The sequence below is a fragment of the Lathyrus oleraceus genome, chromosome 2, assembly GCF_024323335.1.
Source record: "Lathyrus oleraceus cultivar Zhongwan6 chromosome 2, CAAS_Psat_ZW6_1.0, whole genome shotgun sequence".
Lineage (NCBI taxonomy): Eukaryota > Viridiplantae > Streptophyta > Magnoliopsida > Fabales > Fabaceae > Lathyrus > Lathyrus oleraceus.
The window spans coordinates 153,145,161-153,171,501 of NC_066580.1; positions in this window are offsets into that span (position 1 = coordinate 153,145,161).

Below are 26,341 nucleotides of genomic sequence, written 5' to 3' on the forward strand. Positions count from 1 at the left end.
GTGGGCAAAAACCTAATGAAATTCATCCATCATACCTCAAACATTCAGAGTATTCAACTTCAAAGCAAAAAGGTAATGGGAATAAGGGCAAACCTGATTGGAGAGCTTGATTGAAATTGAGTTGCACCCGTGAGGTTTACAAAACAATCTTAAGGGTTTATGTGAGGCAGAGGTGATTTTGTGTAGTTGAGTTCCCTTCAGGGTTTGGAGGCTGCTCTGAGTTCTTTGTCAGGTTTCTCTCCAGGTTTTGTCCAGGGTTTTGTTCCAAGGAAACCTCATAGTATTTTGCTTCTCTTCCTTCTTCTCTCTCTATCTTTTTCCTCCAGCCAGGGAAATAGGAATAGAATATGAATTGAATAGGAATGGAATGAAATTTTGCTTCACTGACACTCTGAATTTATAACCTGATTTTCATGGCTTTGTGGGCTCAAATAAGAGAGGTCCAAGTCCAAGTTTTTTCTATTATATATATATATATATATATATATATATATATATTCGTTTTTTTTCTTGGATCTAATTCTGATTGACATGATGAAATGCTAAATGAATGCATGAATGAGGAGGGCAAATTTTGGGGTGTTACACAAACTAGAAACTTTGGCCTAAGCCATTGCATTTTTGAACTCTTTTTCTTAATCAAACTTGTAAATGAACTTAATCATCCTGACTTAAAATTTCAAAATACAAAAAGAACTAACACTCATTCAAACTCTTTTAGGACCTTTGTGCCTCTTTGAAATTTAAATTTTTGTTAAAAGAAATCAACTCACTTTGAAATTGATACCACGAACTACGAGGTTTTGATCCCTCATGTTTATGTTGGTACGTAGGCACAAGTCTGAAGGTCTTGTCAAACATAAAAATATAATTAGTGAATTCTTTTCTCATCGCCACACTCTATTTATTGCAAACATCATTTTATACCAAAACGCATGCACGCATAAAAAAGGGTTCCCTAGGAGTACCTAGGACACTTTGGGTGCTAACACCTTCCCTCTGTGTAACCAACTCCTTACCTGTAATCTCTGGCATTTAAGTAGTTTTGATTTGAAAACTTTTTATCTTTGGGTTTTGTTCGTACTTTTCCCTTTTCCTTTGGAAACAATAAAAGCATGGTGGCGACTCTGGTTTTATTGACGTTAAGCTTATCCATAGCTTTATGCTCATGAATTTACCACTACATTGACAAATTGGTATTTTTCCTTCCAAGAGTCCCTTTCTTGTTGCACCTAGGTCAAAGCAATCTGAAGTTTCTCTGCATCAATCATGAAAATCAGAGTAGGCTCTCTAGCGACTATAGGAAAAGGCTCATGGTGAGGATAAGGCATATTCAACTTGAAATCCCTAATTTGTACCCATTTGAAGATAAGGCTCCAAAGAAACACAATTTGGCTTCTCTAGAACTTCTCTCCCCTTTTTATAGACATGACGCCTGGCATGCACAATCTTATCCTTAAGTGCTTTATTATCTCCACCTTCTTTAAAGAAGAGGCCTTCCAAGAGGATATTGCTTGGTTTATCTTTCATATGATATCCAAGCTGACGACGAGCCAAAATCGGGTTGTAGCTGATACCTCATTTTGTAACAAGAAGAGGCACATTAGGAAACTCTTCACAACTGTCAATGATCTTCACTTCATCGTAAGCATGACTATACCATTCAATATCATAATGTGTGAGAGACATAGTCTTCTGTGACCATAAAAGACCATTCTTAAGATCCCAAACAGCAGTAGACTGAGGCAAGTGAGAAATAAGCCACTTGTAAAGCAAAGGCATACATCATATAATCATCCCCAACTATAAGAGTTTATGAGATTAATGGAATGTTAGGTATCTGCAAGTAGAGTAGGAACTACATTTCCAATCAAGAATATCTTAATAGCATTAACGTCAACAAAATTGTCAACATTAGGAAAGAGGAACAATCCATAAATGAGCAAGGTAACAATAGCCTAGAAAACATCCATACTCTTCATACTAGCAAAGTATTAAGCTTTATCCATCATAAACTTAGATGGAAACCCAATAATTCCTCTCTTGGAGGTCATATGAGCTTTAATCCCAAACATATTCAAACGAGTAGCTTCAGAAATAACTTTATTCTGAGGAATCTGCTCCAATCCAGAAAATGGGATCTGATCAGAAATAGGTAATTCAAACAAATATGAATACTCCTGTAGTGTGGGCATAAGCTGGTAATCTGGAAAGGTGAAACAATGATACAATGGACCATAAAATTGGACTGGTGTGGCAAGAATTCCATGTGTCATGTTGGTATTCAATAGTGATAGAAGGCTCCCATATCTATCCTTAAAACCTATTGGATCAACAACCAAATCCCCTAGTTCTCTTAGATCTTCTAGCTTAGGACTCTTGAAAGTTTACTTTTGAGTTCTTCTTCTTTTAAAATCCATGGTAGAAAAGTTCCTTTGATGTTTGAAACAAGTGTTTCTAAGTTCCTTGAAAACTTGGTTAAAAATGATGAATGAAGGCATCAATTTATGGATGCACAAACAAGAAAACAAACATATGGGTTCCAAAGGTTCGACGTCACGAGCATGGAGTCATGGGTTTAACCATCCCAAAATTTATGTACTAAGGTGTTTTGTACCTGTAGAACAAGGTTCTAAGAAGGTTCCCAAAGTCATCGGTCCATCTTTTGGAAATTACTAGCACACCAATTACTCGAGAATCAATAGTATTCTCAAGAGACCTCGTCTGAATGTAGCATCGCTGTCATACCCCAAATTTCCCCCCGATTAATTCATTTGAATTCATCTGTTTGGCATTATTTATCTATATTCATTCACGGGTACAAGGTTCATTTGCATTTAATAATTTTTTTCTCTTTATTTTTTCTATTTTTGCGAATATCTCATTCATCTACATCCCTTTGTTCAAATTTAATCTCTCATAACCATTTCATATGATCATGAAAGATTTCATTGTCATGAATGATCAAGTCTACTAACCAAGAACCAGACGAGTTTGACCATGTTATCCTTCCTGAAGTTCATACACTCTTACCATACATCTTTAAAAGCTATAAGATTATTAGTTCCTGATCTTTCTGATTGAGAAGAAGTTGGATCATTAAATCTTGTGATTTTCATTTTATGCGTCTTGCACCTTATGACATTCCATTGATTAAATTGTGTAAGTAAAGTTTAGTCTTGGTTTATGTCCAGTTCTTTATTATATTCCGTGAAAAGAGAACAACAAGTTCATATTTTAATTATTTTTTTATGGTTTACAAATTTGAATTGAAGTTGCAAACAAATTTTTGAAATAACTACCCATGAGTTTTGTCTTTTAAAAATTACATCTCCATGTTACGTCAAAATATTTTTCTTTTTCATAATTATTAATTTATTTTTTATTATTACACATATGTTACAGTAACCAAAAATCAAAAAAATATATTTTTCATAATTATTAACTTATTTTTAATTATTACATATATGTTACAGTAACCAAAAATAAAAAACCTTTCTCTTTTACAACCATTTGTCACAAAGGAAAAGTTTATTTGTAAGTGGTCTTTAGGCATTTGATTGATTTGTCCACTTCAATTTTCGTTTTTCTGTTACCTGTCCAAATAGCAAAGTATAGCAGAGTTATTAGCATGGTTTTGGAAATAAGTACACACACCAAGACTAATGCAAGAAATGGCAGAATAAAGAATCATGATTTGAGAAGAGCCTCAGTGTGGCAGGACTCTTACACCAAAATGCCAAAGCAATTTGTGTCCCTTTGGAAAGTAGAACACTCCTGCTACCATTTACAACCATTCCTGCAGGAGTTTCTGAGGTAAACAGAGAAAAAGAACAGAGAAAGGGTATCAATTGTGCATCTGAGAAATTAATAAAAAGAAACACCTTGCACAAGAAATCATAGTATAAAAAGGGAGAATTATTTTTCTAAGGGAGGTTGGCTTTTTCGGACAGAAGAACACGAAATATTTCCCATAGCCAGAAAATCACTAGAAGCCTAAGTCTTCATTCAACATACTCAAATCCAAAAAACCTAACAGTTACCATACTTTCAATACAACAACAGTAAGTGAGGATTTTGAAAGAAATTTATTGAAAACAACACAAACAGATCCCAATTTTTTTTTAAGATTCGAATCGAGGAAGTGACATATTTGGAGCACCAAGGTTGTTCTACGAGGGTAACTTCTCTATTTCCTTTACTTTTGTTTTTTCTTTTTTCTTCTTACCCATGATTTGTGGCCGTTTTCGGATGAGCGACATCCTGTTAAAATTATCATGTTCGCGGTTGATGAGAGGGAGTGATTGAGAGGTGGGGTGGATGTTTGTCTCGCGGGTGAAGATGGAAGTATTTTGACACGGCCGTGGTGTAGAGAGCATTTGAGAATGGAGAAGCATGTCGTCTTTTGTTTGGCCTTTTGGGTATGAGTTTATCACGTTTGGGTGTAAGGAACATTGGAAAGTGAAACAGATAATACAATAAGGGAGAGAAGGGTTACTTCTAGATCGGCTGTTTGGGGAGAAAAGGAGAACCTTTTTTAAAAAACAAAACCCTAGTTCCACTTCCTTAGTGCTGGTCTGGGTCGCTCAACCGACCCGCTTTCTAGGACAAATTTTTATTTATTTAATCTTTGATTCATTTTCTTTGTGTACCAGCGGAAGTATTCTTTCTCCAAGTAGTCACTTTTGGCCTGGTGGTGGAGATTTCCTTTGTTTCCCACTAAGGCCTTAGTTCTATCCTTGGCTTTGGCACTTTTTTTTATTTAATTTTATTTTCTTAGAAATTTCATTCTTTATTTTATTTTCCATTCGTAAATATTTGATTTAGATTAATCATTTTTGTATCCCCTATTTAATTTAAATTATTTTAAAACATTGTTATTTTTATTCTATTTTCATTTTTTTTAATTTTTTAAATGCGTAAAAAAAAAGTTATTTATTTATTCATATATCTTTTAACTTATTTATAATCAACTTACTTTGGGGGGTCCTTGTATATCAAGTTTTTGTGAGTGGATCCATTCAACTCCCTTTGTTTTCCAATCTTCGTACTTCGATCATTTGAATCTCAAACCTTCATGTTATCCAATATTCAAATCATTTTCTCAATAAAATCTGAAGAAAAAGATTACCCTAGATGGAATATTCAGTTGTAATCCCGAATATTAGGTCCAAGTTGTAAGAGCTCGTAAGCCCTATGTATTCGTCTTCTCTTCAAAAACACTCTAATATTCAAATCTTTTTCTCAATAAAATTAGAAGAAAAAAGATTACCCTAGATGGAATATCCAGTCGTCATCCCGAATATTAGGCCCAAGTTGTAAGAACTTGTAAGCTCTATGTATTCGTCTTCTCCTCTAAAACGTTTGTAAATATTCAAACCACTTTCATAATTAAAATTGGAAGAAAAAGATTGCCTGGGTGAAAGGTCCAGACGTAGTCCCGAGTATTAGACCCAAATTGTAAGAGCTTTCAAGTCATAAATACTTGTCTTTCAAGCCCAAAAATACATTCAACCAATCAAACTCTTTTTTTGCTGTCGTGCGATTGATCAGGAAAACCTTTACATAAACGAAAGAAATCTTGTCTTAAGGTGATGGAAAGCAATGCTTCGTCCATAATTGTTGAGTTGAGATAAGTGACGTTTTTCCGAATGTTGATTTGTAAATCCATTCGATGTGTGGTATACGTCTGCTCATCATATATTTTGGGTAAAACAATGTTTTTCGTTGATTAATACAATGTAGATTTCGCTAAAATTGACCAACAAAGAAAAAAAATTCTACCCAGAACTACGTAAGCCTTGAGTTCTCTATTGCTCCCGGAGATACATAGGAGCAGGATTTGTAAATCTTGTCAGGCCCATTAATAAAAAACTTAGGCTTAGTCCCCTTCGTTGTAAAAAATCCAAAAATATTCTTCCTTTTATATTCCTTTATCCCGACTAATAACTTGAGAAGCCTAACATTTCAAGCTAACACTAACATGCACAACTAACCTAACGGTTCCTGTTGAGTACAACAGACGTGAGGGGTGCTAATACTTTCTCCTTGCGTAATCGACTCCCGAACCCTGGTTTGGTTGTGACGGCCATAATCATTGTCGTTCTTTCTTGGATTTTATTGATATTTCCCCTTCCTTTTTAGGAATAAATAAAGTTCGGTGGCGACTCTGTTTAGTCCATCATTGCGAGTGTGCAATTGCGCTTCGCTAGGTCGTGTTCTCATTTTATGAGGTGCGACAGATGGCGACTCTGCTGGGGACGTGCAATCTCCCTAAGTGAGTCAAGCCTAGTTAGGTCATTTGTGTGCCTTTGTTTATTTACTTGTGTGGATTTTTTTTATTGCTCTTTCTATCTTTATTGTCATATTGATATAAATTTGTTGTATTGGTTCCATAATGCTTTCATACTTGGATACTCTGATTGCAAACCTTGTGGGTGTCGCAACCTGAAAAATACAGTGTGCGAAAAAACAACCGGCGAAAGAAAATGACCGAAGAGTTGCCACCGTGCGTTACTTATCCCAAAGGAGGGAAAGGAAACGCTCGAAGTAAACCCGAAAAGACGAAAGGAAAAGACAAGGTCTCGCAACCAAATCTTGGGTTCGGGAGTCGGTTATGCGAAGGGAAGGTATTAGCACCCCTACGCATCCGTAGTACTCTACAGGATCCACTTTTGTAGTTCTTGTCTAAAGGGTGTGAGTTTATCTTGTGCTGTTTACTAAAAAAAAGGGGTTAAATGAAAATGACTCGCGCGGACGTCGCATCCACTGCATACGTATCTCATCTGAATATGAGAATCAGAGTCTTCGTAGCTCGGCTGACCTATGGGTTGGGGGGATGTGTGCACGCTAAGAGCAAGCTGTAGTTCGGCTAACTACGGGGTTAAGGATTATGTTTTGGGGGCGGACGACGTTACTACACAATCTACCGGATGCTCGACCTTTGGAGACCTACTCACCTGTAGTAGAAGGAGTAAACGTGTGTTTAGGAGAAGAAAAATAAATGAAGGGTTAGGGTTTGGGATGCTCATGCAAAATGGCAGTCCTTGACGAAGGAACCACGCTACCTGCGGGGATACGAACACATACAAAACAAACATGTATAAAGTAAATGTGCCAACAAGGCAATCAGAATAAATCTCCCAAATGGTATCCCACAAGCAAAGTGGAATATCCAGCGAGCTATCCCTGCAAAAGTCATGTGAGCCTTCACAAAAACTCAACAAAAGAGTTAGTGAAACAAGATAAGGATTAGGAGAAAACATGCTATGACAAACGTAAGTCAGATTAGAGCAAAATAGTATGGTTTTTCATGGATAACAGTATGGCTTCAGAAACCTCAAACCCTGTGGCATACACTTCAGAAATTAAACGATTAAGCATTCAAGGCATTATTTATACATTCATACATAATTATGAACCCGTGGGCAAAAACCTAATGAAATTCATCCATCATACCTCAAACATTCAGAGTATTCAACTTCAAAGCACAAAGGTAATGGGAATAAGGGCAAACCTGATTGGAGAGCTTGATTGAAATTGAGTTGCACCCGTGAGGTTTACAAAACAATCTCTAGAGTTTATGTGAGGTAGAGGTGATTCTGTGCACTTGAGTTCCCTTCAGGGTTTGGAGGCTGCTCCGAGTTCTCTGTTACCTCTTCTCTCACTATCTTTTTCCTCCAGCCAGGGTAATAGGAATAGAATGAAATTTTCTTTCACTGAAACTCTGAATTTATAACCTGATTTTTGTGGACCTGTGGGCTCAGATGAGAGAGGCCCAAGTCCAAAATTTTTCTTTTATTTATTTATTTATTTAATTAATTATTTATTTATTTATTTATTTTCATTTTTTTTCAAAACACGTGGGCTTCGCCTAGCGAGCATGACAACTCATGAACAAACCTTTGCTCCTTCAAGATTAACGTTTTGACTGACGAACAGACCCCTGTTGGAAGTAGCTCAAGTCTTTCCCTTGTGTTGACTGATCATCTAAATAGAGCCCACAAAGTCTCCTGGATGATGTTCAAGCTTCTTGGATCCGATTCCGATTTCCATGATGAAATGCAAATTCTAAATGACCTAAAAATGAATGCATGCGTAAAGCGTATGCTTCCAGGAAAAATGAAGGGTAAATTTTGGGGTATTACAGCTGCCCCTATTCAATCAACTGGAGACCTGAAAAGAAGATAGCAGCGGCTTTCGCACTTTCGAGGTATCAAGCGATTGAATACAATAAAAGCCCGAAAATTTGCACTGAAGTGAAGTGAAGTAACAATGCCTGTCAGAATCGGCAAAGAGGTGGTCTTGAAAGAAGAATCCGTCTGGTACGGTGAGAGTCAGTCTGAATACCGAAAAAGAATGTTAACCTGGATACCAAAATAAATGGTAACACAGAAATAACCATGGCATGAATGCTGCTCATCAGTCTAAATACTGGAAATGACTTCGATCTGAACATCGGGAGATATGAAATTATTAATATCGGTCTGAACACCGAGAGGCTGGCCTGAATGCCACAAGTTGCGTCGACCTGAACGTCGGAAACTTCTTCGATCTGAACATCGGAAAACTGGCCTGAATGCCACAAGCTGCATCGACCTGAATGTCGGAAACTTCTTCGATCTGAACATCGGAAAACTGGCCTGAATGCCACAAGTTGCATCGACCTGAATGTCGGAAACTTCTTCGGTCTGAACATCGGAAAATTGGCCTGAATGCCACAAGTTGCATCGACCTGAACGTCGGAAACTTCTTCGATTTGAACATCGGAAAACTGGCCTGAATGCCACAAGTTGCATCGACCTGAACGTCGGAAACTTCTTCGATCTGAACATCGGAAAACTGGCCTGAACGCCATAAGTTACATCGACCTGAACGTCGGAAACTTCTTCGATCTGAACATCATAAAACTGGCCTGAACGCCACATCGGTTTGAATACCGGAAACTTCATGCCTGTCAGCATCGACAGAAATAGGGAACGATAATAGAGGCGGCGCATGGGCCAATGACACTTGCTGGGGATAACAAAGGTAAGTCATGAACAATCTTCAGTCTGAGTACTGGAAATAACTTCTAGCTTATCACTTGAGATACCGAGAATGTTTTATGCTTACATGCGTATGTTTGAATTTTTCAATGGCGTAATGCTCCATGAAAATGGAAATGCTACGCAATTTGGGAGGATGCAATGTAATATGATTCTACATGCAGGGATGCGAAATGCTGGGTAGAATGCCAAGATGAGGCAAGGGGATCTGCTGGGGAAATGATCACCATCTTCTGAACCCTGGCAAGGCTGCTGGAGATGCACAACGCAAAGAATTATGTGGGGAAATGACCCGCCACACGGTGTTCTAGCAATGAAGAAATACCGAGATTCTGACTGTGGAGAGAACGGCACTGAAAACCTGCTGTTGGGGAAAGCGATAGTGGTTCTGGCAACCATGATCTGCGAGAGATGACTCAGCAGGGGAAGCAAACACCGATACGGTACCGAGGTTCTGGCATTGGGATTATCGATCTGGCCTCGAACTCTGAGGAGCAGCCGCTTCTGCTGGGAAGATACAGTCTGGCACTGTCAACTTCGTTGGGGGTATATAGTCTGACACTGTCAACTCTAATGGGGAGTGTATAATCTGAAACCACCGCTTGGGGGGAGGTACAGTGGTGAGAACCTGCTGGGGATTGCAGAATCCAACGCTCTGATTAGCTCTGCAGGGATAAGATACCGAATTCGTCTGTTGGCGAAAAAACATTCAGGATCATCTGCAGGGGATTTTAATGAAATGCCCCGAGGGTACCTGTTCTGAATAGACGATCCAAAGCACTTAAAATTTACAGCAATTTTAAATGTTTATTAAGCATGTACCTGTAAAGCTCTTATGTGTCATGATGCAATGTTTATCAAAAAATTCGGATGTCATTTTTGCAAACAAAACAGAAAAATGAAAATGAAAACAGAGATATACTGAATAACATGATTTTATTGATTGAACGGCCTCTGAATAGGCATTTACATCAGGAAGCCATCCCTGGAAAGAGGTAATCGCACAACAGATAAAAACAGACATTAATCTAATGGCAATATGAAATGGATTTCTATTGGGTTCCAATTCTGCTATGACTTGCTCGTCTTCAAGATCCTCCAGATGACCAGCTTTCTGAAAAGAGTGATTGGACTGTTTCCTATCCTTCAAAAGTTTCCAGTCATTTACACGAGATGAGATTCAGAACTACTCAGAACGCAGTCATTCGCTTAATCCCTAACTTTTGCCTGGATCACCCTTTTCGGGTTTTCAATCCACCGGGATAACCATTTTTGCTTAAGTTGCCTTTTCAGGTTTTCAACTTACCGGGTGTACGATCTTTTCATTTTTAATCCCTAATTTTTGCCCGAACCTTTTCATTTTCTTGGTTCGTCGAGATGCCCATTTTTGCCTGGACTATTCTTTTTACTGTCCAGCGGGTCTATTTTATGCGAAGTATTTTTTAACTGCGTCTGAGTTCACAGGGGAAGTGAAGTTTTCACCATCCATAGTTGCAAGCATTAAGGCTCCACCATTAAAAACCTTGGTGACAATATACGGTCCATCATAGTTAGGAGTCCACTTGCCCATGTGATCTGTCTGAGGAGGAAGGATCCTTTTCAACACCAAATCTCTGACCTGGAAGCATCGAGGACGCACTTTCTGATCAAAGGCTCTCTTCATCCGACTTTGATACAACTGCCCGTGACAAATGTCTGCCATTCACTTCTCTTCGATAAGACTCAACTCGTTGAACCTTGTCTGAATCCATTCAGCTTCGTCTAACTTGACATCCAACAGGACTCTTAGAGAAGGAATCTCCACTTCAACAGGTAGGACTGCTTCCGTACCATACACAAGGGAGTAAGGGGTTGCCCCGGTCGATGTACGTACTGAAGTACTGTACCCATGCAAGGCAAATGGTAGCATCTCATGCCAATCTATGTACGTAACGACCATCTTCTGCACAATCTTCTTTATGTTCTTATTTGCCGCTTCAACAGCACCGTTCATCTTAGGGCGGTAAGGGGAAGAATTGTGATGCTGAATGTTGAAGTTTTGGCACAACTCCTTCATCATTTTGTTGTTGAGATTAGAACCATTATCAGTAATGATTCTTTCAGGAATCCTATAACGACAAATGATTTCTTTCTTAATGAATCGGGCAACCACATGTCTGATGACCTTCGCAAATGACGTTGCTTCGACCCACTTGGTGAAATAGTCGATGGCAACAAGGATGAAGCGATGCCCATTGGAAGCATTCGGCTCAATCTTTCCAATCATATCAATGCCCCACATAGCAAACGGCCACGGCGAAGAGATCACATTCAGAGGATTTGGCGGCACATGCACCTTATCAGCGTAAACCTGGCATTTATGACACTTCCGAGCATATTTGAAACAATCAGATTCCATGGTCACCCAGTAATAACCCGCTCTCAAAAATTTCTTAGCCATTGCATGTCCGCCGGCATGAGTACCGAAGGAGCCTTCATGAATTTCCTACATTAACATGTCTGCTTCGTGTCTATCCACGCATCTGAGCAAAACCATGTCGAAGTTCCTCTTATACAGCACATCGTCTTTGTTCAAGAAGAAACATCCTGCCAATCTTCTCAAAGTCTTTCTATCATTGTTGGATGCCCCTACAGGGTACTCTTGATTCTTCAGAAAGCACTTGATGTCGTGGTACTAGGGCTTGTCATCAACTACCAGTTCAGCAGCAAACACATATGCGGCCCTATCAAGGCGCATAACATCGATCTTGGGAGCATAGTTCCACCGAATCACCTTGATCATGGAGGATAGAGTAGCAAGAGCGTCTGCCATCTGGTTCTCATCACGAGGTATATGATACAACCTTACTATTGTGAATAAAGTCAACAGTCTTCTCGTGTAGTCTCTATAGGGGACCAGATTAGGCTGGAGAGTATTCCAATCACCATTCACTTGATTGATCATTAGAGCTGAATCTCCGAAGATGTCCAGAGTCTTGATTCTCAAATCAATGGATTGCTCGATACCCAAGATACATACTTCATACTCAGCTTCATTATTGGTGCACTCAAAAGTCAGACGAGCGGTGAAAGGCATATGGGCACCTTTCAGAGTAGTAATGACAGCACCAATTCCACTTCCTTTGGCATTGACGGCCCCATCAAACATTAAAGTCCACTTTTCATCTGGACCAGGTCCCTCTTCAACAACTGGCTCTTCACAGTCTTTCATCTTGAGGAACATGATGTCTTCATCTGGAAAATCAAACTTCATCGGCTCATAATCTTCAACCGGCTGTTGAGCAAGATAGTCTGACAGAATACTCCCCTTGATGGCTTTTTGGGAAGTATACTGGATGTCGTACTCTGTCAGTACCATTTGCCAACGAGCAACCCTTCCGGTGAGAGCTAGCTTCTCAAATATATACTTGACTGGATCCATTTTGGAGATCAGTAAGTTTGTGTGAGACAACATGTATTGTCTCAATCGCTTAGCAGCCCATGCAAGTGCACAACATGTTTTTTCAAGCATTGAGTATCTCGACTCGCAATCTATGAATTTCTTACTCAGGTAGTAGATGGCATGCTCTTTCCTACCTGTCTCGTCGTGTTGACCGAGAACACAACCCATGGAATTGTCCAGTACTGTCAAATACATAATCAGCGGTCTCCCTGGGACCGGAGGCACAAGGATAGGAGGATTCTGCAAATACTCTTTTATCTTCTCGAACGCCCTTTGACAATCATCATTCCACCAGATAGTCTGATCTTTTCTCAACAATTTGAATATTGGCTCACACGTGGCTGTTAGGTGAGAGATGAACCTTGCAATGTAGTTCAACCTCCCTAAGAAACCACAGACTTGTTTCTTTGTTCTTGGCTCAGGCATTTCCTGTATCGCTTTCACTTTGGCCGGATCCACCTCAATCCCTTTTCCTCTAACAACAAAACCCAATAGTTTTCCAGATCTCACCCCAAAAGTACACTTGTTCGGATTAAGCCTCAGCTTGAATTTCCTTAAACGCTCAAACAGTTTCTGCAAATTCACCAAATGTTCTTCTTCTGTCTGAGATTTGGCAATCATATCATCAACATAAACCTCGATTTCATGATGAATCATATCATGGAACAGAGTCACCGTCGCTCGCTGATATGTTGCTCCGGCATTTTTCAGACCAAACGACATCACCTTGTAGCAGAAGGTGCCCCGTGGGGTTATGAATGTTGTCTTCTCCATGTCTTCTGGTGCCATCTTAATTTGATTATAGCCAGAAAATCCATCGATGAAGGAGAATACCGAGAACTAAGTCGTGTTATCCACCAAAACGTCAAAGTGAGGTAAGGGGAAATCATCTTTAGGACTAGCCCTATTCAGATCCCGGTAGTCAACACACATCCGTACCTTTCCATCCTTCTTAGGTACCGGCACGATATTTGCAACCCATGGCGGATAATTTGTGACTGCTAGAAACCCTGCATTTAACTGTTTTTGCACTTCTTCCTTTATCTTGACAGCCATCTCTGGTCTTGTTCTTCTAAGCTTCTGCTTGGCCGGAGGACAACCTTCTTTGAGCGGCAAGCGATGTACCACGATGTCTGTGTCAAGCCCTAGCATGTCCTGATAAGACCAAGTGAAGATGTCAACATACTCTTGCAGCAATTCAATCAACCCCTTCTTCACATTGTCTTCCAAAGCAACCCCTATCTTGATTTCTCTCTTGGCGTCCTCGGTGCCGAGATTAATCACTTCAACAGACACTTGATGCGGTTGAATGACCCTTTCCTCTTGTTTTAATAACCTGGTAAGTTCTTCAGGGAGTTCATAGTCTTCATCACCCTCTTCTTCAGCTTGAAAGATTGGATTTTCAAAGTCGGAGCGAGCCATAGCAAAACCGTTATCAATAGGATCCGGTGATGTGCATCTGCATGAGTGATGGTATGTGCTTATGAGTGTGAAAAAAAAAGTGGAAACTAAACAAAACATTTCCATTTTTTTTTTTAAAAACTGCAAAAATAGAAAGACAAGGAACGAAATATTTGAATGCAAAAAGACGTCCTTTATTTATGATAAAAAATGCAAGTGTCACATAGATGAGCCCTACAATGAGTCATTACGCCCTAGCGGAACGTAAGACTTGGATATACATGAATAAACAAAGAAAATTACTCCTCCAAACAAGTGGCTTGGACAATCTCCTCAGAAGACCAATTGTTGAGAACTTCACCCGGGATCCTCGGACGCACCCAGTTATCGATGTCGCAATCACTATCCCCATCTTCATTGTTGACCGCAGAGACTAATTTGACTTCTCCTTCAACCATGTTAACGTTGGCTCCACCATGCTAGGGTATGGGATTGTTGACGACATTAGGAGCTGGTGCAAAGTTAACGGCCTTTGAATCAATGAGGTCCTGAACCACGTTCTTAAAAGTTTTACAGTTCTCAATATTGTGGCCAGGTGCCCCAGAGTGGAAGCTACACCTAGCATTGGCGTCATAACCCACCAGAAGCCTACCAACGGGAGGAGCCAGATGGGGCAACTGCATAAGTTGTAGTTGTTGAATACTAGAAAGCAACTGAGCGTACGACATTAGAAGAGTGTTGAAACGCCAGTCCATCGTCCTTGGCCTCGGTTGATAGGCGGGTGTCGCATTACGCGAAAAACCGTCGGGAAAAAGAAACAATAGAGCCGCCACCGTGCGTTATTTATCCCAAAAGAGGGAAAGGAAACGCTCGAAGTAAACCTGGAAAAGACATGGTCTCGCGACCAGAGATTGATGGGATCGGGAGTCGGTTATGCGAAGGGAAGGTATTAGCACCCCTACGCATCCGTCGTACTCGACGAGATCCATGCTCAGAAAGAATAGAAGAAAGGTTGCTAAAGACTGCTCACACACTACACAAGCTGGAAACAAACACAGGAAAAGACGGAAGAAACGGACTCAAAAGGATATCGCATCCTGGGTCTACGTAGTCTGTCAGACACAGACATCAGAGTCGACGTAGTTCGGGACAAGGGAATGTGCTCGCTAGGATGTCGCATCCTATGCATACGTATCTTCTCTAACCAGAGTAAGAATCAGAGCACTCGTAGCTCGGCTAACGCATGCCAAACAAAACGCTAAACGGAGACGCTGAGACGTCAAAGCAAACACACAACTGGAAACGGAATGCCAATCGCTGGTCTTACATCCAACTCCAGACACACAGGCAAACAGGGAAACCGAATGCCAATCGCTGGACTTACATCAGACTCCGAACCAACGAACACACACAGGAAACCGACTGCCAATCGCTGGACTTACGTCAGACTCCAACACAACACAAAGGGGTTGCAAAATAAAAAGGGCGCCCGGAGAGATCTGCTCATCTCCTGCCTACGTACCTCATCTGGTATGAGGATCAGGGCAATGTAGTTCCCCTAAACAGGGAAAGAACTTCTAACCTAACCAGAGACAAAGGGAGATAACAAGCTACTAGGGAGACTACGACTCGAGCCTAGAAGTTGTCATGCATAAGATCCCTATGTTGAGGTCTCTATCCTAACTTGCACAGGAAGCAAGCTAGCCTAAACAACACAATCAAGCAAATACAAGCACAATAAAGCAAGCACGCACACTATATGCAAACAATTGGCTCATACAAGGCTAGGCTGTAGAAATAAGCCAACTGGAATGGGGTGTTTTTAGCTCTTAACCCTAACATTGAGAGTTAGGGTGAAGCAGATGAAATAGGAAATGAGGGTTATGCCTCATAGCTCTTATCCCTGGCCTGAGAGAGCTTGACTCAAATAGAAAGCGCGGGAGTTCAGAATGTAGGAACTCTTCTCCACATGACTGACACAACAAGATCTTGGGTTCTTATTCACAATGCATCAACACATAGTGTGTGAGCAAAGTGAATGACACAACTGATTAGCAGGGGATGGATTGCACATCCCTTTTGTAAGACCCCAATTTTGGCCCTAAGATCCCTCATGGCCCCTATCATATCATATCATGGCCTCAAGGATCATTGCATACCTTTGCTTCCCTCCTAGGGGGTGGGTATCTTGTGAGTGTGGTTCTTGATCACCAAGCATGTATTGCATTTGTATATCATTGCTTTTCATTTGTTTACTAACCAAAAGTACAAAAATATTGTCATCTAACCATGTTACTTGCAACTGAAGCAATCAACAGTCAAACAGTCAAATCATTCATTGAGCAATGGATGGTGGCCATTCCTGAAGAATTTGGGCACCATGATCATTCATCAAGGGTTCATATGAGTTGTGACATCATTTGGAATCAAGATCTCAAGTGATTAGGGTTTGGAATTCATCAGAACATGGTTCAGTCAACCAAAACCCTAGCAAAGTCAACCGTGGTCAACTGTGCATTTAATCAGTGATTGGATGGTGGGAATTGGATTGAGAGGTCTCATTCATGTCCATATAAGCCTCATATAACATGTCAAGCATCCACATTGAAGAATTTGAAGTCAAACAAGAAATTTCCAAAAATAGAAAGTTGACCTGTAATTGGAATTTGCCAAAAATGGAAAGTCTTGCTCCTCAAAATTACATCATCATACAAGCTTCAAATGAATTTTTGCCCAACATGAAAGTTGAAGATCTTGTTCTCCCATTTCCAAAAAGTCCAAGAACACTCATTTCTCATTTATGGTTGGCAAGTTATGATCAAATCATTCTCAAGAATTTGTGAACTTCAAAGTGGCATATCTTCCAAACCATTTGGCCAAATTGAGTGAGATTTTTTGCTACAAGTCATATTTGATGTGCTCTATCCAAATCTTTCATCACAATTCACCAAAAATCTACCAATCAAAATGGCCTTTTTCCAAGTGACTTGAATTAAAATGAGTGAGGTGAAAAAATGAGTTTTCAAATTAAGCCTTTCCAATGCATTCTACCAATTGAAAGAGTTCATAAATCACATTTGGAGATTGGTTTAGGCCCAAATTCGCACTGTAGCTCATGCACATGCAACATTTGAGTGGATTTCACAAATTAGCAAAAACACTCCAATTAGCAAATTGTGATTACACTTCCATTAACCAACTTAAACAAACACTAAACAGGGTATATATTTGACATTTCAGACTGCAAAAACCCTAGCACACTTTCACAAAACAGATCAAATTTCCATTTTCTCTCAAACTCTCTTTTTCCTCATTTGAATTTTCTGCTGAAAAACTTCAAAGAACTCGTGCTTCTATCCTTTGTGCCATCATATACCATCATTGTTGGAGCATTTGGAAGCATCATTTCACGACTGTAAGCAAGAAACACAGCACTGTTTCATCGAGCTTCATCCATGGCAGATCTTGTTTGGAGCTAGAATCAAGGTTGCTGAGCTAAAATCCTTCTTCCATTCACCTTCTGGAACATATTGGTGCATCTGTTTCAACAATACACGACCAAACAACAACTGTTTCATCACTGCCTTCCAAATCAAGTAAAATTTCGAATCTCTCCATTCTCAAAATCATGATGTGCTTTGAATAGACCTTTTCATGCTGATTTTGTTGAACTTTAAATCGTGTAAAATGGTTGCATATTGAGAGAGATACATTGATTTAAAGCTTGTTACTCAAATATGTTTGTGCTTGGTTCTTTCATGATGGCTTGAATTAATGAAAATGGTTGTTGGAATGTTGATGTACATTGTCTGCTGATTCGATTGGTATGCTTGTTGTCCAAATCTGGAACAAAAGTTCATCATGATTGATGAACACGATGAACAGCCATGAACCCTAATTATTTCTCACCCAGAAATCCATTTGATCGTGTTTGGCTTGCTGAAATGTTGTTTGCATGTTTATTTTACTGTTTCATTGCCATGCACCAGTAAGAACTTGCCACATCCTTAAGTGAAACGCAGAGTTTCACTTAAGGGATCCAAATATTACCAAAATGCTATTCCGTGTTTATTATTCAATTAAATAATTTCATTTTCTCAATTTTATATTATTTGGCATGGCTATCTTCAAAAAATCATAAGTCCATCAATATTTATCCAAATTTCATGGGATTTTTTGCAAAATGTTTCTCTTGATCTCTAGTTTTTTATCATGATTTTTCCAGATTTTTTGCATGTGTGGATTTTAAAATGTGCTAGGGTTTGTCATATGTGTCCATTTTATGTATGTTTTGCCAAATTGATTGTGAAATGATGATACATTATCCAATGCTTCCCAAATTTTGTTGTGCTCAAACTAGACATGTTCATGGTGATTTTGGTGTAGAGTTTGTGAATTTATCATTGCTGGTTGTGGAGTTATGATTTTTTGAATAGGGGTGTGACAATTTGTGTCACACCATTGATGTCCAACTTCATGATTTTAATTACCATGCTTCTTGAACTCAAATTGGTTTGAATTTTTGCATGAAGTCACTTATGGATGTCTGGTTTACATGTGAACTTTTTCTGGAATTATTGTTGGCATTTCCTATTTATTTGATAATTTCTCCCCTGTTTGGTCATATGTTGACTTTTTGTGACACATCATCTCATTTGATTTGTGAAATCCTCATACTTAATTGGATGGACTTGAAATTTGACATGTGATTTGTAGACATCTTAAGGCTTATCATGGTTTTAGTCCCATTCATTTCTCATATGTTGTCACTGATTTATGATTTATTGAAGTTGGTGCATGTTTGGTTGACTTCTTTGAGCTTGCTTGAACTTGCTTTGACTTTCTGATTTTCATTGACCAACTTCCCTTTATCCAAATGAGCTGAAATTTGATATGCTTATCATGTTATGGATGATGTTTGATCATGAATTATTTGAGAATTTTTTGAAATGTTTGTGATTGGATTTGAGTTGAATCATTCTGTTGACTTCTTTGAGCTTCTATATGCCATGCTTTGACCTAATTTGCTTATGAAATGATGATGATGATTGATATGAACATGAAACCAATTGAGTTTGTTTCTTGATTGTTTGAACTTGATTTTGGACACTTGTCACTTGCTGTTTTGACTTTCTTATCTCTTTTTGACCCTAGGCTTGTCCTAGTGGTCATGTTGCTCATGTTTAAGTTTGTTGTTTCAGGTTAAGCAACAAATACCCAAAGAGATCAATACAAATTGAATGAGCTTGATTGATTATCATGACTAACTTGTTTGTTTTGTAGGTTGCTTAGCTCACATGCTTTGAGCCTTGTGCATTGCTCATTTAACTGATTGTGTTGACTGTTGATCCCTATCTTATTTTGGTTTGACTTTGAGTTGTGTACTGATTCTGTTTGACTGGTTTCAAGTACCTTTAGTTGCTTAGTTCTTTAAGAACTTGCTTTGCTTTGCTTAATAGCAATTTGCATTGAGGTATAACTTCTTATCTTCATGTAGTCTGGAAGACCTGGCCTGTTACTTGGCCAGGCAACTGTCTGAAGTCCTCCTTAAGAGGCAATGCTTGTGTGTGTTTACATTTGTCCCAAGCAGGAAAAGTCCTTTGAATAAGGCAATTGGTAGAACCCAAGAGATATGCAACCTATCTCCTACTATTCTGTGTGTCACTTACCTTGCGCACACCACATGTGTTGATGCATAGTGAGTAAAAACCCAAGATCTATCGAGTCAATAATCTGTGGAGAGAGTTCCTACTTTCTGAACTCCCACGCCTTCTGATGTTCAAATGCTCTCCCTGGCCAGGGATAAGAGCAATGAGGCACACCCCTCATATCTTTTCATTTGCTTCACCTTAGCCCCTCAATGGCAAGGTTAAGAGCACTATTAACCCTATTCCAGTTGGCTTCAATGCCTAACCCTTTGTGTGAGCCTGATTGCTTGGTTATAGTGTGTGCTGAATGAATTTAATTGATTGATTGCTTACTTCATATGCACATGTTTGCTTGTATGCTCTATGCATTTATCATCATTAATTACTCATTAGTGCGTGATCATTTCATTTTGTCTCTGTGACATATCTTTGTTGTTTGCCCATTGAGGACAATTGTAAGACCATCCATTGGCCATTGTTCCTGTGATATGGAAGTGAGTATAAGACCATCTCATTGGCCACTCATCTTCTATTTGCTTGATGCATTTGCATTTGTTGTATGTGAGGATGTAATTGTAAGTCCCTACAAGTTGGCATTTGCTTTCCTATGATCATATGTTGGATATTGGTATAAGCCCAGACAGATTGGCATCCGGTATCCAAGTTTAGTTTTGTTTTAGGAGATTGGAATAAGTCCATCTATTGGCTTCCGACATCCTTGTTCCTTTGTTTAGGAGATTGGTGTAAATCCATCTATTGGTATCCGATATCCGCTTTTGTTTGTGAGATTGGAGTAAGACCATTGAGTGGCATCCGGTATCATTTGTTTGCTTATTTTGCTATTGTTCATTGCCTATTCCAAAGGACACACTTGAATCATCTTCTATATGATCTCAAAAGGTGAACCTCCTAAGAAGTTTTACACTCCATCCTCATCCATGCATCCCCATTATGTCCTAAACCTTTTCACACATTACTTTCAAACTTGAGATAGATACTGTGCAAACATCTTTCATGCTTTCAAATTAAAAACCTGGACCCCAAGTCCTTGACTTTTTCCAAACTCCATTTCATAATACTTCTTTGAATCAATCTTAATCATACTCTGACCCTACTTTCATGAATACTCATAATCAATTAACTCCACCCATTCAATTGTTTTATGGCTTTGTCCATTCTTGCTAAGTTTTCACACATTAGCCATAGGTTTCAATTATCATTGTGGTTGATATAAACCTCACCTTATCCTTAGTGAGTCGACTATAAGACTTCCGTACTGAAAACAGGGTTAACCCCTCTAGTACGTCGAAGCTATCCTCGCATGGTGGATGTTGGTCTTGGTCGAGTTTTCTCCCATTGATAATGAAAAGCCTCAGTGCTATTGTTTAAAATTGAACTCACAAACCCTTTGGAAATCTTTTAGCCGAACTACGGCGTTTTGATCCTTACCTTTGATGGAAGGTACGTAGGCAACGGGTTCATCCGTTCAAACACAAAAACAATAAAAATTGTATATTCTTTTCTCATCATCCCAATCATGTTTGCACAATACTTATGTCATAACAAATAACAATTTAGTACAACAAGTGTGAAAAGGGCTCCCTAGGAGTACCTAGGACGTGATGGGTGCCTAACACCTTCCCATTGCGTAATTTACCCCTTACCCAGATTCTCTGATCTTTTTATTAGTTTTCTACGCGTAAAACTTCTTAGGCTTTTGTTCGCTTTTTAGCCAGACCTTTGGATAAATAAAAGTGCGGTGGCGACTCGAATTCATTGTATGCTTTGCTTATGATTTAATCAATAGATTATATAGCAACGAATACACCGCTACAGAAAAATGGCGACTCTGCTGGGGACAACATATCCTTGGTGGTATTGCCTACTTTTCACCCTTGTTGTGCTATATTGTTATTTGTTATATGACATATTTTTGTACAATTTGGGATAACTGTATTGATTGTAATGTTTGAATTGCTTGATATACAATTGCTGTTTGCTTTGGTGATCTGTGAGATGAGTTCTATACCCGAACTCGAGTGCACCTTAGGATAGGAGAATGGCATAGTCTTGTTGACTGGTGTGGAGTATTCCTTAGCCCGTTGACTTGCGAGCCCATTCACTTGGTGGAGGTCATGTTGGATTAATAATGTCACACAAGTTATTTGTGGTTAGGCATTATTCTTTCAATCATGCGCCGTAGAAGCCAAGGACCTTAGTTTACCAAACCCATCTTGGCCTATTTTTTTTAGGACCGTAGTGCGGAGGTCGTTCAGATGTCAGTTCTGATGCGATTGTTATGCGATACTACACTCATAAGAGTTTCTCTTGAGAATATTCTTGGAATACGAGTATTCGTTCCTCCGATAATATTCGAAAGATGGAACGATGATTGTGGGAACCTCTGGTAGAACATGTCTGGCAGGTTTAAACCCTAGTACACTCCCTTTGGGTGGTTCTTAACCGAGACTCCATGCTCGTGACTCTCAACAAACCCGTGATTCGTGGTTGAGTCGTTCAGACAACCTTAATATCAATGGAACCTGGGTGTTGATCAGGTGTAAAACCTAAATCCCCAAAACGGATGGTTGATATTAAGGATGTCCGAGCCGGTTCATGTACCGTTAATATCAATGGAACTTGGGTGTCGATAAGGTGAAAACCTAAATCCACCAAAATGGATGATTGATATTAGGGATACAATGAGCTTTCCCATGACCTTTGTTTGGTATGACTTGCTTGATCCTTGAGTGTGATTGTTGCATTCATGCATTCACGCATTCATCCGCATTCATGTCATCAAAAAAGGAAAATTTTCAAGGAACTTAAAGAGTTTATTTGCAAAATTTTCAGACATGGAAAGACCAAAAAGGCATACAAAGAAGTACAGCTTTAGACAGCCCGATGTGAAAGAGTTAAGGAATCTGACATCGTATGTATTAGATCCCTTGGGTTTCAAAGCTCGCTATGGGAAGCTTCTACCTCTGCTGACTACTCAGGTGGACGAAGGGTTGATGAGTACTTTAGCTCAGTTCTATGATCCGCTGTATCACTGCTTCTTATTTCCGGACTTCCAGCTGTTGCCGACTTTGGAGGAGTATTCTCATCTCATTGGGATCCCGATTCTGGATCAAGTGTCGTTCAATGGCCTAGAGAGTATTCTGACCGCTCGAGAGATTGCTAGCTTGTTGCACATAGATGAAGATCTGATTAGGGCTAATCTGACTACCAAAGGCGGAATTCAGGGTTTTCCTTCCGAGTTCCTCATTGCCCAAGCTACCTTTTATGGGAAGGCCATGAGTGAGGATGCCTTTGAGGCTCTATTCGTGCTGCTCATCTATGGATTAGTGCTATTTCCCAACTTCGACAAGTTCGTGGACATGAACGCCATTAGGATCTTCTCAGTTCTTAATCCAGTTCCGACTTTGTTGGGCGATGCTTATGTCTCTTTGCATCTGAGGAATGCAAAAGGTGGAGGAGTTATTGTCTGCTGTCTACCCCTGCTGTACAAGTGGTTTATTTCGCACTTGCCGCAGACAGTTGCTTTCAAGAAGAACAAGGGATGTCTACGGTGGTCTCAGAGACTCATGTCTCTCACCAATGATGATATCACCTGGTATGATCGCGTGTACGATACCGTTCAGATCATCGACTATTGTGGTGAATTCCCGAATGTTCCTCTTCTTGGCACATGCGGTGGGATCAGCTACAATCCTATTCTCGCACGACGTCAGCTTGGGTTCCCCCTAAAGGATAAACCTAATAACATTCTGTTAGAAGGCGTGTTCTTTCAGGAGGGTAAAGATCCCCAAGGCCTGAAAGCCAGATTTGTCCGTGCTTGGCGCAGTATTCACAAGAAGAGTAGGAACAAGTTGGGTCCAAAGAACTGCATTGCTTTGGAGCCATACACCTCTTGGGTCAGACAGAGAGCTGCCGTGTACTTGATGCCGTACGACTATCCGAGACCTACACCGTTGGATGTGGCTGGGCCTTCAACCCTCCCTACCCAACGTGTAGAGGAGTTGAGAGAAGAGGACCTTTCACGTGCTTGGATCCGTGAAAGAGAAGAATTGCTGCAGCAGCTCAAGGAGAAGGACGCTATGATTGAGTTCCTCGAGCACCGAGTGATCGACGATCCGAATGACGCTTGGACTTCTCTGCTTCCTCAATCTTCCAAATTCTGGAAGAGGAAGTACGATCGACTTGCAAAGGAGAAAGCAGACATGGAAGCGGCTTATGAGAGAGAGATCAAGAAGTTGTGTACTTCTCGTCTTCCAGCATCCCGAGCTTCTAGGAATCCATAGGATGTCATTTACCTTTTCTCTTTGTAATAATCAAGAATGTTGTACTTCTTTGTCTCAATATATTGAATGAAATATTTTCTAGGAGAAATTAAAAATGCTTTAACTATTCAAAATATTGCAAATAATACCCTAAGGATTCCTTGAAAATAAAGCATCTGTACAAGCATTTCATGCATCATCTTTGCATAAACAGGTACTCCTTTTCTGGTCTTCTTGTCCTAACCTTGTGTTCTTCATTTATTTTGAAGACAAGCTGACTCACCGGTATTATACGCGAGTCAATTCTGCGAGAGTCATGGAGCAACTAGAACAAGAGAACAGAGAATTGAAGGAAGAGGTCGCAAGACTTGGCGCTTTGATGGAGCAACTCCTTGCTGCTCAGAACCAACCTTCTCCGCCTCCCGCAACTCCTGCTCAGAGGACAGTCATCTCAGAAGTCTCCACTTCGACTGTGCCAGTCAGCGCTCATGCGCCCAATGCTATGCCGCCCGGGTTCCCTTGGGGAATGCCTCCAGGTTTTATGCCCGATCTCCCTGCGCCAACCTTTGCTCACATGCGGGCATCTAGCCCGGTCCCTACTACCGCTCCTCCTGTCGTGCATACCATGCCAAGGGTAGACGACACCATCTATCACTCCGAGCCGTCTGAGGGCACGGATGTTCATGAAAAGATGGACGCCATGAACGACCAATTCCTTGAGCTAAGGAAGGAATTGAGGACTCTTCGAGGTAAAGACCTATTCGGCAAGTCTGCAGCCGAGTTGTGCCTTGTTCCCGGTGTGAAGATACCGATCAAATTCAAAGTACCTGACTTTGAAAAGTACAAAGGGAACACCTGTCCACTTGCTCACCTGGTCATGTACGCCAGGAAGATGTCCACTCAGATAGATAATGATCAGCTTCTGATTCATTATTTTCAAGACAGCTTGTCCGGTGCAGCGCTCAGATGGTACATGAGCTTGGACAGTGCCAATATCAAATCCTTCAACGACCTTGGCGAAGCTTTCGTCAAGCAATATAAGTACAACGTCGATATGGCGCATGACCGAGATCAACTCAGGTCCATGTCACAGAAGGACAAGGAATCTTTCAAGGAGTACGCCCAGAGGTGGCGAGAGCTGGCAGCTCAAATCACTCCACCGCTAGAAGAGAAGGAAATGACCAAGATCTTTCTGAAGACTCTTGGCTCATTTTATTATGAGCGGATGGTAGCAAACGCTCCCTCTGATTTCACCTAGATGGTAAACATGGGGATGCGTCTCGAAGAAGGTGTCCGTGAAGGACGACTGGCGAAAGATAATAGCTCTTCTTCTAAACGATATGGGGCGTTTAAGAGGAAAGAAGGGGAAGCACATGTTGTGCAATCACAGCCCAAGCATAGAAGACCCTCTGTTCAGAGGAAGCCTGCACGTCGTGCCGGTCATCAGCACCAGGTGGCTCATATAGCACCTGTTTTCAAAGATAATGCTCAGCAACATCAGCAATATCCACATCAACAGTATCAGCATCAACAACAATATCAACAACCTCAGTACCAACAACAACAGTCTCGTCCACAGCAACAGGCTTACCAGCCTCGTGGTAGCACAAGTAATCAAGCAAACATGAGTTATGATAGGAAGAAGATCAGTTTTGATCCGATTCCCATGTCTTACGCAGAGTTATATCCCTCTCTAATAGAGCGGAAGCTGATTACTCCAAGAGATCCTCCGGCTATACCGGTCAACCCTCAGTGGTGGTATAAGCCTGACTTGCACTGTGTCTATCATTCTGGCGCTCCGGGCCACGATATAGAGAATTGTTTTCAGCTGAAGACCAAGGTTCAGGACCTTGTGAGATGTGGTATTCTGAGTTTTGAGGACTCAAGCCCGAACGTCACCAAGAACCCATTGCATGCGCATGGGAAATCAGTCAATATGATTCAGGAATGCCTTGAGAAGTACAAGGTCAGATATGTGAGCCACATCAGGCAGTCGTTGGTTGAATTACACCGTTTGCTGTGTCAGTACAGCTACTTGGAGCATAACCACGACAAGTGTCGCGTCTGCTCGGTTAACCGCTTGGGTTGCGACCAAGTACGAAGAGAACTTCAAAAGCTATTGGATGAAGGTACCATTGAGATTATGCAGAATCGCAATGTTGACAAAGCTGAGCCTGAAGTGAATGTCATCTCACCAGTGTTCAAGCTGCCTGAGCCCGTTGTTATTTGTTACAATAGAAACAAGCTGAAGGTTTCCCCTTCCTTGGTCATTAAACCTGCCGGCCCTGTGCCCTATTCCTCTGACCGAGCTGTGCCATTCAGATATAACCCTGTTGCTGTGCAAGATGGGGTAGAAGTGCCTTTACCTTCCACTTCCGTAACCACTGTCGCTGATGTAAGTGGGTTGACCCGAAGTGGTCGCGTGTTTTCTGCGCCTCCTAAGGCTGTTGCTTCTGAATCTGTTGAACGTCCTGTGGGGACCGCTGTTAATGTTCAGAATCCGGCACTTGATGTCGCCAA